Genomic DNA, 15,868 nt, shown 5'->3' with positions numbered 1-15,868 from the left:
TTTCATTCCTAGAATGTGGGAACACACGGATTTACCATCTTCATGTTTCATTTCCAATAGGGCCTTAGTGATATTGAACATTTCAATTCTTCGATCTTGTGGGTTAGGGATAACAATTAGAGGAGGTGGAGGAAGTGAAGCATGATTTCTTGTTCCTCGATCGAATGGTGGAATACCATCTTCATGTGGAATGCTTGTTCCACGGGATTTGGGAAGACCATGGTTGTCGAACTTTGAGATCTACAAAATGGGAGAAAACAAATTCAAGTTAGTTGATTGATTGAGTCCTTAGTAAATCACCCAAATGAGATATTAAGGCTAGGACCTAACACAATACGCTACAACCTAGAAAAGGGATGCCGTAATCTAGTTGCAGAATATTTGAAGGTAAGTGAATGACGATTCACTAATTTCCACCATGAAAAACGAAAAATAAATTTAAGTTTTGAATCTGTGAAAACTCCTAGATCCTTTGAGATTCATTGAATATTTCAATGGCATGTTTAAATCTCAATATGCCCCTCTTGTTTGTGACTGGGATGTCGAGGATCACAAAGCGGGTGTGAATAACCATGCAAACTTACATGGTGCCCTCACATATTACAGTCACCTATTCGATGTGCTGATAAACCACACACGCTCCACCGAACTATGACAAACATTGAGTCACCCTTTGCTACCTTTGCTTAGAACCATTTAGTGTGCCGGTAAACCATACACGCTCCACTAACATCTTCGCAAGGCCACAAAGTGTAATTTCATGGAATTGCATCACAATTAAACAATAAATCAAAATTTAAATTCCAAAACTTGAGGGCAAGTTTTGAACCTTTTTCAAAACATTAGGGTTTCAACTATTTAAATTTCAAAACAACAAAACTTTTGGGTTCAAATTTAAACTATAAAACCTAAGGGGCAAAATATGAAACTTTTCATAACAACAAGGATCAAATAACAAATAATTCAAATTAACATTTAATCACATAATTATCCATATTTGATTTATTTAATGATTTCTTGCAAAACAATTTATCAATTTACTCAAAATAATTAATCAATTATTACATAAAGAAACAATTATCTTATTAATTGATAAATTTCTTCAATTAGATCAAAATTATAGTCAAATATATCATATAATTGGATTAGTATTGATCTAACATGATAAGGTAACTATCCATAAGCAAAAACAACAAGAAAACCCGAGATACCCTCCATCTGACGAGTTGACTCATCGAGTCAAGCCTGGACTCGTCGAGTCTGCATGGAATCGGTGAGTTCAGCTATGGACTCGACGAGTCCAGCCTCCAAAACACCAAAAAACGAATTTTTTGAACATGTAATGTATCAATACAATTGAAACCAAGCTAGGCTCTGATACCACTGAAGGGATTTGGTCATAAGACATCCTATGTGCTCATACAAACCCTAATGCTCGGATCTAGGTTTCTCTATTGTACATGCAAGTTATCCAAGACTACAAACCCTAATTCTAGCATACAAGTAATTATATTAACATAAGAATGAGTTTATAATGTTACCTTGATTGTTATGTAGCAATAACAATCCCAAATCTCCTTGTATTCACTTTGGAAGGCTTAGAGTCACAAGTGTCACTCCTCTAATGGCTTACAAACACCAAGAGCAAATGGAGAAGATATGAGGAGAGAGGGGATGTATTGAATTTTTCCCTAAGACGCCTTGGAAAGGTCTTACACGAATTCATGAGCCAAGGGGATTTATATAGGTGTACAAACAGGGTTTCAGTCATTATCCTTATCTAGTTGCTTGCTTACCAAGCAACCCATAAGATAATCTTTGAATCCTTATCATAGTCGAATTCTAAGGCATTATCACCTTAAATTCGTCCATCCTATACTTAGGATAATCCTTACCTTATTTTGTAACTATCACATAATTACAATTCAACCCCTCTAGTTTAATTAATTATACTTGATCACAAAATTAATTCGGAATTAATTATTGACCAATATTAATTAAACAAATATGATTTCTCCTTTAATATATTATTCTTATAACATATTAATAAATCATAATAACCTCTCTCTCTCTCTCTATTTATTTCTCCAATCAAGTTGCTTTGGTGAAGGCAACCCAAAAGGACCATGCACCACCGGGTCAAGTACATACCAAAATAGTTATGGACTTAGACACTAATCTAACAAGTACAACAAACCCCTATGCAAAATTAGATGTTTTAATTAACCTAATATGGTCCGATTGAATCTGGTCCCGATGTTCTTCCTACTCGTCGAGTAGTAGCCTTGACAGATCTGATTTGTTCAGTTTTAATTGTTGGGTGTTGTTTGTTTGTGCTTTCTTAATGTTATTTTGCAGGAACCATGTCTAGAAGAGGGCAGACTCCCGGGGGGGGGGGGGGGGGGGGGGAGGCCAAGGAGACATTCCATGGCTTTCTTTTCGACAAATAACATCTAAGTCCTCACAGGCCTATGCTAAGAACAGATTGGAAGCTATAAAGTAGAAGGAGATCCACCTCCCCAATGCAATAAATTGGGATTGGTTGGAGGAAGAATTGACGCCTTATTTGGTAAAAGCTGGCGATGTGGGGGATTCTACAATTATTTGTGACGGATGGTTACAATTATTCAAGATCCAAGAGCCGGTCTTCGCGGAGTTATGTTGGGAATTTTTCACTACCATCTCATTCCGGGGTGGTAGTGAATATTACAATCCTAATGTTATTTCCTTTTCACTTGGTGGGGAGCTGCGACAATGCAGCATGGCGGAGCTTGCATGGAGGATTGGCATTTATGATCAAAGTGCCAAGTTGAATGAATATTTTGAAACCTTCTTGGAGTAATGCCATAAAGATCACCCTGAAGAAGTTGTTGCTTCCACCTAGTGGAATACCATTTCCAACCGGGTATACACTCCATCTTCCGCACAGGAAGGCCACATCCATTCACCAATTCATCGTCTCATTCACCGCCTCATTTCCAACACAATTAACACGAGGAAGGATGATGACAAGGTCCCGACCCTTGACATTTTCTGCAACCTTCCCTACTGCTTAGCCAAATATCTCGCGAATGGGGCCGTCAAAGAAAAGGTGACCTCCAAAATTAATGGGGGAATGTTCGTCACGAGGCTCGCGAGGTCATTTGGGATCTTGGATTTGCAAGAAGCGAGGGCTCTAACCGTCATTTCTCCTCTTCCGTTCAACACTACATTATATCGGAGGGCAAGAATTGTAGAAAATTTTGGAGATTCTTATGCTATTCTGCATGAAGACAAGGCGGTTATCCCTGAGGAGCCGGGACGACGGGTGAGGCAATGGAGTGAGCGGGCCCGAGAAGACCCACCGGTTATTCCGGTGGAGGATGAGAATGATGGGTGGAACCAAGTTGAATATCGATGATAATTGGATGACATTGGGCGAGGTGTCAATTACAATAATCAATCATTTGAGTATCTTTTCCAACAAATGAACATCGCCGCAAGACCCGAGCCCGGTTATACCTATATGATGAATTGGGAAGAGAGGAAGCGGAGAAACAATAAAGAAGGAGGTAGTGGTGCAGGAGGAACGAACATCGAGGAGGAAGATTGAAGATTGGTTGTTTTTATGTTTTTATTTGTTTTATGGTGTTTGGTTATGGATTATTGTTGAACTTGGATAATTATATTTTTAGGACTTTTATTTATTTTCTTTCACTTGTGGTTGCATTTTTTTCAGGTTGAAAGGTTAGGATGCATTTAGAAGTCTTAAGGGTCAAGGTTCAAGTGAGGAATGCTTTAAATGAGAGTGTGAAGTGTTTCCATTAAGGTTGAGTCCGTTAGGGTTGGGAGTGATAGAGTGTGTTATAATTGAAGTAACTAGAAGAAGAGTTACTGAATTAACCCAATTTAGTACCTCAGTCAATAAGTAAACAAGCAGGACATTTTCTTTTCAATTCAGTTCCTACTCGCCGAGTGCATCTAGCTTACTCGGCGAGTACATGGTTATTTACACGACATCATTTCAAATTGACGATATACTCGCTGAGTACACGACTTACTCACCGAGTCCATCAACTTTTTCGAATCCCAGAGTTGTTTTGGGCACATTCATTGCAGTACTTATCCATCTTTTTTGTGAAGATTCATTACTGTAGGTTTCTAGGAGCTTTGTCCTACATATTTGAGTCATTTACAAGTTTACCACACGTGACATGACATCCAAGACATGGATGAGTTGTTCCCATGTCTAAAGTCATTCAAAGTTGGAGCTTAATTGAAGAAAATCACCTTCGCAACTGCTACCATAGGGGAGTTTGTTCCAATTCTCTCTATATTTCATATGTTTTTATTTTTCATGCATACCATGCAATGGGGACATTGCATGAATTAAGTGTGGGGGTAGGGGTTGGTTGCATCTTAGTAAGTTTAGAATCTTAATATCCTAATTTAGGTCTATTTTAAAAAAAATTGCACTCTTGCATACCAAAAATGTTACTTAGGATTTAATTTAGAAAATTTGGTAAAAAGTAATTAGGATTCCATGTTAGAATTATGTTGATGATTGCATGAAAACCAAATGTTTAGTTGAGCCTATATACGCTATAGTGCATTTGTGGTTTCCTTATTTTAGTGAAATCATGGGACAAAAACACGACCTCGCTTAGTTTGAAGGATGCAATATGTTTAGCATCGTGTACCAGAAATGTATCCAGGAAAATTATTATCGTTAACCAATAAAGGTTGAAGTTGCGCGCCCCTGCTTAAGCATGTAGGGTTTTGAATGAAAAAAAGTCAGTTACATGTTAAAAAAAGAGAGAGAATTACAAGAAAAGGTTTGAAAAATTTTTGAAGCATCAAAGTTAAAGTGTGAAGTTAAATGATCAAAAGTTCTGAAGAAATTCAAAAAGTTGAAGATACCAAAAATCAAACAACAAGGTGATGAATTCAAAGAAATTAAAGATCAAATGTCAAAGAAGTGAAGAGTTCCAAAGAGCTCCAATGTGGTATCGTAAATTGTAATTGTCTAGATTATGTATGCTTGGGTTGCTCAACCAAAAATACCTTAAGGCAAAGAGGTTTTATGCGGATGGATTCGGAGGGATGCATAAAATGAGCATTATTCAGAAAAAGTGGGCGAATGTTTATGAGGATTGTGAGTATTTAGAGTATGGGTGTTATCAGGAAAATTTTAGACATAAATGCATGTGTTTAGGTCTTGGAATAATGGTTGGGTTCGATTGGAGTTGTCCTATGTGATTCTAATGTGCTAAAATTCAGTTTTGCTTGGGGGCAAGCAAAAGTCAAGTGTGGGGTATTTTGATATGTGTATAACTAGCCATATGTTTAGTATAGATTTTTATTCATTTTTAGCTAAATATGTGCATAATGTGGACAAAAGGTACTTAATAATGTTGATATTGTGTTTTCAGTCCAAAAGACATGCTTCGAAGTAAAAAGGAATAAGGAGAAGCAATTAAAGACCAAAGAATGAAGAAAAAGGAAAACACCCACACCTACTCGGCGAGTCCATGGACCAACTCGGCGAGTTCATGAGAATGTTCCCGAAGAAAAGTCAAGAATCCTTGTCGTACATGGATTTTACACGCCTACTTGGCGAGTTGGGGGACCTACTCGCCGAGTTGCCCCTGTTTTGTGATAACTATAAATATTGGATCTTAATCCGCACTGGAAACTTTTTCTGAGTTCTTGGAGGTACACCTGCGATTGAAGAACCCTTTGGAGACCTGAAGAACCCTAAACTTTGATCTTTTTAAGACTCAAGGCGAATTATATTTTCCACTTAATCTTAGGATTGAATCATGTTTAGCTTAGTTAAATTCGTGTTTGAGCTTGTTTCCACTATAATCATGAGCTAAATTCGTATTGTTTCTGTTTAGGAACAACCAAGTTACTCCTATGGTTTAATTATTACTTTCATTGATTGTTTGTTGGTGATTTTATTAAAGTAAGTTTGTTAAAGAACCTTATGCATTAACCACAACTATTTTCTATTAATTGGAAGACAATTAAGCTGCATGAACATCTCTTAGTTGTTAACCTCATATGTTGATGTGAACGCTTTATCATATGTCTAGGAATAATGAACATGAAACTAGGATTAACTAGAGAATGGGTAAATTAATGTGTGAGCTTGTTTGAGAAACCAACAAACAAAGAGGTTAATTGAAACACCAACTTGATTAACCAATTACAAATCTTATTTAATCCAAATAATTGAACTAGGGAATTAATTAGTTTAAACAATTGGCCACTGCTTGAATTGATTAATTGTCTAAGGGTTAGTAATAGTGAACATGAATCTAACCACTCTAGTTGGTAACCAATAACAATTAAATTATAATATTATTATACAAATAACCGTAGGAGTGAATTGGTTGGACCTAAACAAAAACTCTTTATCAAATTTGATGAATTTTAACTTGTTTTTAGTTGTTAGTTAATCACTTGTTATGTGGTGTGTTTAAGTTTCTAGTCTTGTAAAACTAGAGAAAAACCTTTACTTTTGTTACTTGCTTAGTTAAAATTAGCTATTAGTTCAATTTTCGTACCCTGAGTTCGACACTCTACTTATTTAACTATACCACTAAAAGACAGGTTCACTGCCTTTGTGTTCTAAATTTATAATTTAAAAGTAGGAATAAAACTACTGCATTTAACACACATCAGTATGCTATAGATATAACGAAGACGGACATATTTCTAAAGACTGCCCAAAGAAAGACTCACCGCCACAGCCGAGGGCATTCCACTTGCTCCTCGACGAAGCAGAAAACGATGGGAGGATTAAAAGATGAAGACTTCATATTAATATATAAAGTCTATATCAGGAAGCATAGCCTATTAGAGGCATAGTATAGGGTGAACTTGAACTTTTGTGTAATAGTTTCAAGAAATAATATAAATCCTAGTTTTGTTATCGGATGTGTTGAATGATTATATGATTTATGTATGGTGACTTGGTTGACTGCGAGACAATACTTGGGACGAGTATGAGTATGTGTGAATGGTAGTAGAGATCTATACTACCACAGGCACAGGTCTCGCACTTGGATCAGGGAAAGTCGCAAGGTTACCAAGAAGCTTGTAATTGAGTTCGTTTTTATTTAAGTATGTCGTTACCTTTGTTTCGGTAATGACTAGTAAGATAGTTGTTATTACGACCCTGGTTGTCATATCAAATTGAGTCCGACTATGATGAGATGTCATAAGGACACGACTCATCGGTCTGTTACAATAGATAATGGAATGTATTTATCCTAATAAGAAGAAGGAGTTCGCAATAAGGATTTACTTTGTAACTTGAAGGTTACGATTGAAAGTCCAACATAGTATGAAGAGCAAATGAAAGATTGAGCATCACGATTATTACTTAGGATGGAGAGATAATGTATGGAGTCAGTATACGAATCCTATTTCGTTGATGATTCCAGGACGTAATCATCCTAAGGGGGAGATAATTATAACGCCCATAGATTAGGGCTCGTCTACTTAAGGACAATAAGCGTCAAAAATGAATTTTTGATGGAAGATTATTTTGAAGGAATAATCTTAACTAAGTTGTAGTATATGTTACAAGGATTCCGTAAATATAAAGAATGCCGAATCCGAGTTATAACGAACACGTTATGACCTATCGAAGTTTCGCGACAGAACCGGCACGACACAGCGCGAGGTAAAAAGTGAATTTACGTTAGAGCGATATTTAGCCTTAGAGAACTTAACAAAAGTTGTAGAGTTCATTAAACCGTGAGCGTACATAAAAAAAACATTCAAATCTGACTTGGTAGAAGTGATGATTTTTCTAAGTTTCGACTTAGCGGTGTGCAACCCGAATACTTGATTTGAGATCGAGAGGTTTTTAGCCGAAACAATCTAAATGAGAATCGAAGATTTCGTCAATAGTAGTCCAACGGTAAAAAGACAGAAAAAAACGGACGTCAGATGAAGAAGTTATGGATTTATAACGGACTTTTCCTGTCCCAGCCTACTAAAAAAAAATAATAAAAATAAATTCGAAATCAACCAAAAGAGTCTAAACGAAAGTTGTAGAGCTTAGTGTCACCTACGCGTGGATATAAAGAACGTTGAAAACAGAGTTTGTATGATAAAGATATGAATTTCTGAAGTTTTTAAATAATTAAAATATATTAATATCGGAGGCATTGACGCGTCGGTCCTATCCACCTGGTACGCCCCACTTACCTAGATGTACACCCAGGGTACATATCGACGAAGGATTACGCCCAGCGTAACTCGGGGTTTCAGACCCTATAAATAGAACATAAGTGCTTCCAAGTTCTTTGCTCATTTTCTTCCTTTCTCTCTCGTTTTTGCATCGTTTTGCATGCCAGAAATACCATGAAGCCCCAGTATTAATCCCGAGCCTTGAAGCGAGTCCCGAGGCCCCGAATATCCCGAGAAGTGAAATTCCTTAGCCGAAGCTCTGCCCGCGAGAATCCCGGTTTTTGTGAAGATTTTACGGATCTACCGAATAATACTACTTTTACAAGTCGTAGTGCTGTCTGACATCGTCTAATCAAGTGAGTGTGTGGTTACTTTCATCTAACACACAAATATAAAGTATTTTCTATGAAATACATGCTATGTGTTATATATTATTTGTCTATTTTAGATGGGCTTTGAATGGATCTTTTTATACGGGTGTTAAATGATTCAAACTATATATGTATTTTATATCTACAAAATATGTTGGGTAGAACATGGGTAGATGAAGTAGTGGCAACTATGGAGTTAGCGCCTATTTTATAAACCTTGGTGACTATGGAGTTAGTGCCTATTAAAGTCAACCTTGGTGACTATGGAGTTAGCCCCAATAAAGTAAACCTTGGCAACTATGGAGTTAGCTCATGTTGAGTAAACCTTGGCGACTATGGAGTTAGCGCTTGTTGAGTAAACCTTGGTGACTATGGAGTTAGCGCCTGTTAGCTATGGAATTAGTATCTGATCGATAAAGTTTGGCAGCAATGGACTTCGTGCCAATTCCTTAAGTAAATCCTTAGGAATGAATGAATGAATGATAATTAGTTCTTAGGGTAAAGGAGATAATGGGGATGGGTATTTGGGTTGATTGTTTGATGATTGAATATGATATATTATGTATATTGGTGGGTTGAAAACCGTATATGCTCACCAGGCTCCCAAGCCTGACCCACTCAGTTTTCTTTACATTACAGGTAATGGCACAAGGGTATAAGTTGATGGACTTGACGAGAGATTTTGGAGTATAGATCAGTAGTTATAAATAATTGTTGTAAGGTCTATTTTATATTGTTTATGCTTTTGATCTGTATCGGAACATGACATCCCAAGGTTTTATTATTAAATAAAATACATTCTATTTGAGAAATATTTTGATAAGTTATTATCATATCCTGTTTTGGGAATAAATTTTGCAACCGTTTTCTTTAAACGATTACTCTGATTTATAAAACAAAGCATAAACAAATCGGTCTTTTCTGGCCGTGAAATTGGGGATGTCACATTAGGTTGTGCACTTGTCAGGTCCACCACAAAGGTTGATAAGATTATTCGTAATGATTTACTAAACTTTAGTAAATATGATTATGCTTACAAGTTTAAGTGTAATTCTGAAACATTGGAAAAGTTTCAATGTATGGCAGAATGAATAAGAAGAATCAAATAACGCAGAAAGATAAAAGTTTCTCAAATCTGAAGAAATGGGAGAGTACTTGTGTATCTTGTTTTATGATTATGTTAGTGATTATGGAACCATATCACATTTGATCCTCTAAGGACACCTTAGTGCATTTGTTTGCCTAAGGAGTGGAATCGTGAATTGTTGAAATGGTTAAATCAAAAGATAAATCATTCTTCGTTTTAAAAACAAATCTTGGAGTTATACTCCAAGATTGTAACATGAGTGACATGGTCTTTAGAAAGTTTTTAACACCTGTCAAATGTAGAGTTAGATGTTTCCTACTCTTGTACATTTGAGATTGGTAAGTTGTGATGTTTTGGATAAGACAAAGACTAACTAAGACCAATTGTGAGAAGTTTTTAACTTGGTAAGAATCCTCACTAACTCTTGAATATTTGTTTTTTTAAGGAATGGTTCTTGACAAAGTGAATCTTATATATCAAGAGGACAGTGGGAGTATTGAGATTGTTTCAAGAACTAATAAAGAGTTTTGTTAATCACTAGCCCACGAATTGATGTCTGTAACCTATCGTGTTGACATATTCTTATTGCTATGTCTATTCCAGTTAAAAGTTGACTACGCTTATGAGTTCTACGAGTTCTCAATTATTTGCATAACAACCTAGAAGCAATGGTAGACCCTTGTGCTGCCGGGTGGCATGAAATTAAGATTAAACAAGTACAGTCCATATGTGTTTGGATTTGCCACTAACATTTTCTTGTGATTATGGTTATAAAAAATTCACATGGATAGGAACACTTACACAACAAATTCAAATGGTGAGGAAACTCTTCACTAAGTTGATTTTAAGTAGATAACAATTATAAGAATGAAAAAAGGTCTAAACATTATGATTGTAACACCCAAAAAAATTTTCAAAACTTTTTCAAATGCTATGGTTATAAAAACATTTGGGTGTTAACCCCCATTTAACATAAAACCGGTCCCACAAAAAAAATTACAATTAAAACATTGGGTGTTACGATTAAGCATCATACAACCATAGCCAGCAAATATGAATTACATCTATAACATTAAATAAGGAACTTAATAAGTACCACTCCATTCTCTATCTCTTAATCTTCTAACTTCCATCTATTAATTTTCTCGTTAATTGCAACCTAGAATACATGGCATTAAAAAGAGATACGTAAGACAAAAATGTCTCGTGAGCTATGTGGGTTTGTGATCCAAAACATTTATCACATTTTTACCAAAACATTTCATCTTTGCAAAACATAGTCTTAGACCACAAAACATTTTCAATCATTTTCAAGGAAAACTCATTTCATACATGTCATAAATATCATTTCATAATTATCGTCTCATATCTTTCCTTTCATTTCATTTCAAAATCCATATTTCCATATTTCAGTTTCTTTTATCATTAAGGGCTAATTCCGGTATTAAACCGATGCCAATTTTATACTTAGGGTCTACATCAAATAAAGGAACCACTCCCAAGTCTAAACCAAGGTGGAAAGAACAAATCAATCCACCAAGGCATCATTTCCAAGGCCAAGGTGGAAAGAACAAATCAATCCACCAAGGTATCATAATAGAACATCTATCTCGCGAAGAGGAGACGCCACCCCGATAGATTCCTCCAGTGCCTCTTACGAGGTATCATGGCCTGGATAGTTTTCATTTAATTACTTTCCAATTCCTTTCATTACTTTACATTCCTTTTCATTACTTTACATTTCTTTTCATTACTTTCCATGCTTTACACATTTCATACTTTAGTATCAAAATATCATTTCAAAAGTAAAGCATCTATGTTTCAAAACATTCGATTCTTCCAAAACATTCTTTTCTTTCAAAAGACATTCTTGTCTTTAAGGCACTCTTTCAAAATACCCTTTCCAAAAGCATTTGACGCTTTCATTTCAAAACATTTCATATATCAAAGCATTACGTTTAATTATCATAAAATCATTTTTCCATTTACCCCAAAGTGGGAAAAATTCCAACACATACTCACCTCAATCACACATAGCTTAGTTAGTACTCTTCTAGTTCCTTTCCCTATAGCAATCCACTTCAAACACTACCTACACCATCTATGGACATATGTCATTAAAATGACCAAAATACCACTCAAATGTTCAAATACTAAATTTTATTATTTCAAATCATTCCTCATCTAAAAATATGAATGTCGGCAAAAACTGTGCGTAAATCCGAGTTCGTACGCAAAAGTTATGAAGAAAACAAGAAAATCTCCAAGTCAGGGATTTACACGGGACGTGTAAATTAAAGCATGCATTTACACGGGGCCTGTTTTCATGTCTGGGCACACCAAAAACTTGATTTTTCTCAATATAACACCCTACTTTGCATAGTTCTTGAAGATCCTTTTTCCCATTCACTTTGTACCATTTATTTAGGTTCTCACACATGTTTAGGAGGTGTTTTATCATCTTAAAACACTCCACTTAATCCAAAAAGTGTTCATTTAAACCTTTAGATCATGATGATCCTCAAGTGTTTAAAAGAAGGGTAAACTAGTCCATTTTTCACTTCAACATTCCAAAGTTCATAAGGCTTGTTCCGAACTTATTAAACACTCAAATAAATGTTGTCAAGCACATAAAACCTTAATTAATCTCATTTTAAGTACAAAAACAAACCATGGAATCCTCAATTCTATTCCATGTTTCCTAAATTGCCCTTTAGGGTAAAAAAATCACTAGAACCACTTATAGCTCAATAGATCCTTCATGTTTATGTTCCAATTCCATCTCTAAAGTGTCGATTCATGTCATTCACTTACAATATGTCAATCATCATATAGTTATCCATAGATTTCCCAAAAATCATATAAATTCCTTGTTTATGCAACATTCTCCCAAGATAGACGTGTTTGAGCATTCCAATAGGATTTATTGCTTTTAAACATCATCTAGGTCATTGAATCCATTCCAATCTAACATATAAACATGAAATCCCCAATTTGAATTTCTAGGGTTCATGAGGGTTTTCTCCCAAACCCTCAATTCCATCAATAGGATGATTGGATTGAGATTGGGATCATCAAAACAACTCAAGGGAGGTTAGAAAACCAAACCTTAATCATCATAACAAGCTAAAATCGACATTGGGGTTTGCTTCAAGTCATGAATTTGAATTCAAAAGCTAGAGGAGAAGAGATTCTACCATAAATTGTCTCAATCCTTTGTTGTAACTTCAATCTCTTGATATATCTTCGCTCTAGCAAGAAATCCTCTCAAGAATCACCATCTCCTTGGTCCCAATCTCTCTCCATCGTGAAATGACTGAGGTGGGGGAAGGATTGCACCCTATAATCCTTACTTTATATATTTAGTCCCTTAAGTTTGCACGTTTTGACAAAAACTACCCAAATCACAATATGTTCTATTTTAACTTAAGGTTTTAAATAATAAGTCCTTCCCCATTTATTTTATAACTTTTGTAGACCCTTCCATTATTTGATTCAGCCATTTCGTCAACTCACTTTGCCAACTTGACACTTTTGCCCCTTTAACTTTTGAAATGTTATGATTTTCCACCTTTAATCTTAAAACAACATATCAATTAATGATATGATTAAACCATAATGATTTAATGATATAAATAATCTTTCATTTATTTATTTTATTAATGTAAGAATCTAGTCTTAAATTTTAGGATGTTACAATTATCTGCCCCTTAAAAGGATTCCATCCTCGGAATCATATCGCAATCCATCTCATTAGATTTTCGTCCCATGACTTTCTAATTTCTTCTATGTCCATCTCACCTTGGTCGTCTTATCACGATTGTAACTCATTATAATAATTATTATTGCATCATTAGGGGTTATTAGTCTTATTGGACACTTTTACCCTTTTGTCTCGTTTTTGAACTTTTGACAACATCATGCAATAAGGTTATCTAACATTAACTCACACATCTCAACATGCACCAACCATTTTAAGTCATTTATGAAACTTTATTGGGTCTTCTTAACCCATTAGTCATCATTTTACCATTTCTTTACTTAGGCATTCAGCATTTCTTATGTGTATCCTTTCGTATTCATGTTCCTCAATTTTATTTCCTTATTTTTTTTCATACTCATAACAATCAATTCATTGCACTCTATTATACTCTTAAGCATAATACGCGATGCTTACAATATAGTGCATCATAAATTAAAACTTATGGTTACTTTCAAACTTCCATTTCATCTTGTCTTATCACTTTAGCTCGTACTAACACTTCTACATTTCTTCCCAAAGTTCTTACCTTAAATTCAGAAAAATGAAACTTATCCTTAACAAGGTCTTCATGTCAATTTTACTAATAATGTTCCCCTTTAGTGTTACCCACAAGATAATACAATCATGTATATCATTCTTTGTCTTCTATCTTTGTGTAAATTAGAACCATACCATGCAAATCCACATATAATTCCTGGAATTTGTCTTTATCCTCTTTCATTCACTTTAACTGACGTGTCAAACTAAAATCTCATTTCATGAATTAAAGTACTTCTTAGGTCTGCAAGCCTAAGTATGCCATGACAATAATCCTTAAAGCAATTTATGTCGTTTCAAATCAACTTAAAAATATTGATATGTCTAAATTGTCTCATCTCTTATAACTTGATTATTCCCAAATATCTACCCCTTAAAAGAAATGCGGGCATTTCTTTTAAGGATAAAATACAATATGATCCTCATCATGTAGAAAGATGTTTCGTTTATTTATTCATGAAAAACTCGTTGCCTCATATTTACTCCATATGGACCTCGAATTCCATATTTTCCTTTCGCCATTAACCACATGTAGATTCTATCTAAATTTCATTGTTCATTTTTTTCCTTCAACATTGATGTTCGAGTACTCAACTCTTCCATTCAACGCTTTGTCCATTTTCCATCCCATGCATCATACTTTACTTATTTCTATTTCTTGCCCCTTTCCTATGATTATGCAACCAACTTCTATATAAATAGATTTCCGCTTCCTTTGGTCACTACCGCGTGACTTACAATGATCCAAGTCAAAGTGTTATCTCATATATGAAATCATTACACAAGATCTCATTATCATAGTCCATCTGCTATTTGCCAGGTCGTCGAATCTAGATTAGCAACAATACATAAATCTAATACTCAATTGCATTTGAACACGCCCGGTCTGCATTATCAGTTTGCACAACTTGGCAGCTTTAAATCTTCTATCCTGGGTTCCTTTATGTAACTCATAATTCCAACCTTCATGTGTTGTTCTTACTCGGCCTAAAGAGTATTATGAGTTCTTATAACATCACATCATCACACTTTTGAATTCCTTCATACCATCTACCCCTTAAAAGAAATAAGGGCATTTATTTTAAGGTCCAAGTCACCTTATGATTCTTACATTGTAATAGTTTATCACTCTGACTTGTACATGGGAATTTCAAAATTTTCCTTTGCTCATCATCATCTTCTTGATAGTTCTTTTCAAGAAGCTTTAAGTGTTTGTTCTTCTCCATACCTTGTTACCACTATAAAGTATTTTTATGTTCCATTTGCATCCTTTGATATCCTATCATGTGAATTTGGCTTCCTCCATTGATATCCGTTGTCATCAAGCTATCCCACCTTGAAGTCTTATGCCTATTGTCTTCCTCATCATATTCCTAGGTAATCTTAACTTTTCATCACAATTCATAGACCTTGTAAGAAGGGCTTATAAAGTTCCTCTCATTATCTTGTGCATAACGATCGTCTAGTACCATAGGGTAAGGTACTTTCATGGACTTATCCTCATCACTTTTAGTTTCCATTATTTTTACAATCAGAGGCGATATTAATGTTGTTTTTCTTCTTTAGCTCAAGAAATACCTTCAGGTATTTCACGTTATCCTTCTTTCCTTTTAGTGAATTCACTCAATATTCTAGTGTATTAGGTTAATGAACCATTTGTCGTCTTTTACTAGTGTCTTGATGTCACAAGAACACCCTTCTTCCACAACTACCATTACACTTGACATTTGGTAATGTTGTCATCTAGTCGCCAACTCCTTAGGATTCCAAAAGAACATATTGAGTCAACATTATCATGCTCCTTCCCAAGTTTTCTTGGTCGCGCTTACTTATACCATCTCGATTCCATCATCATATCACCCTTTCGCCAACTTAGCCGTTAGCTCGCCTTCCCATGTGAACAATCACATCAAATCATTATCT

This window comes from Lactuca saligna, chromosome 8 (assembly GCF_052625555.1).
Source record: "Lactuca saligna cultivar CGN05327 chromosome 8, ASM5262555v1, whole genome shotgun sequence".
In the NCBI taxonomy this organism is placed as follows: Eukaryota; Viridiplantae; Streptophyta; class Magnoliopsida; order Asterales; family Asteraceae; genus Lactuca; species Lactuca saligna.
This window is presented reverse-complemented; position numbering follows the sequence as displayed.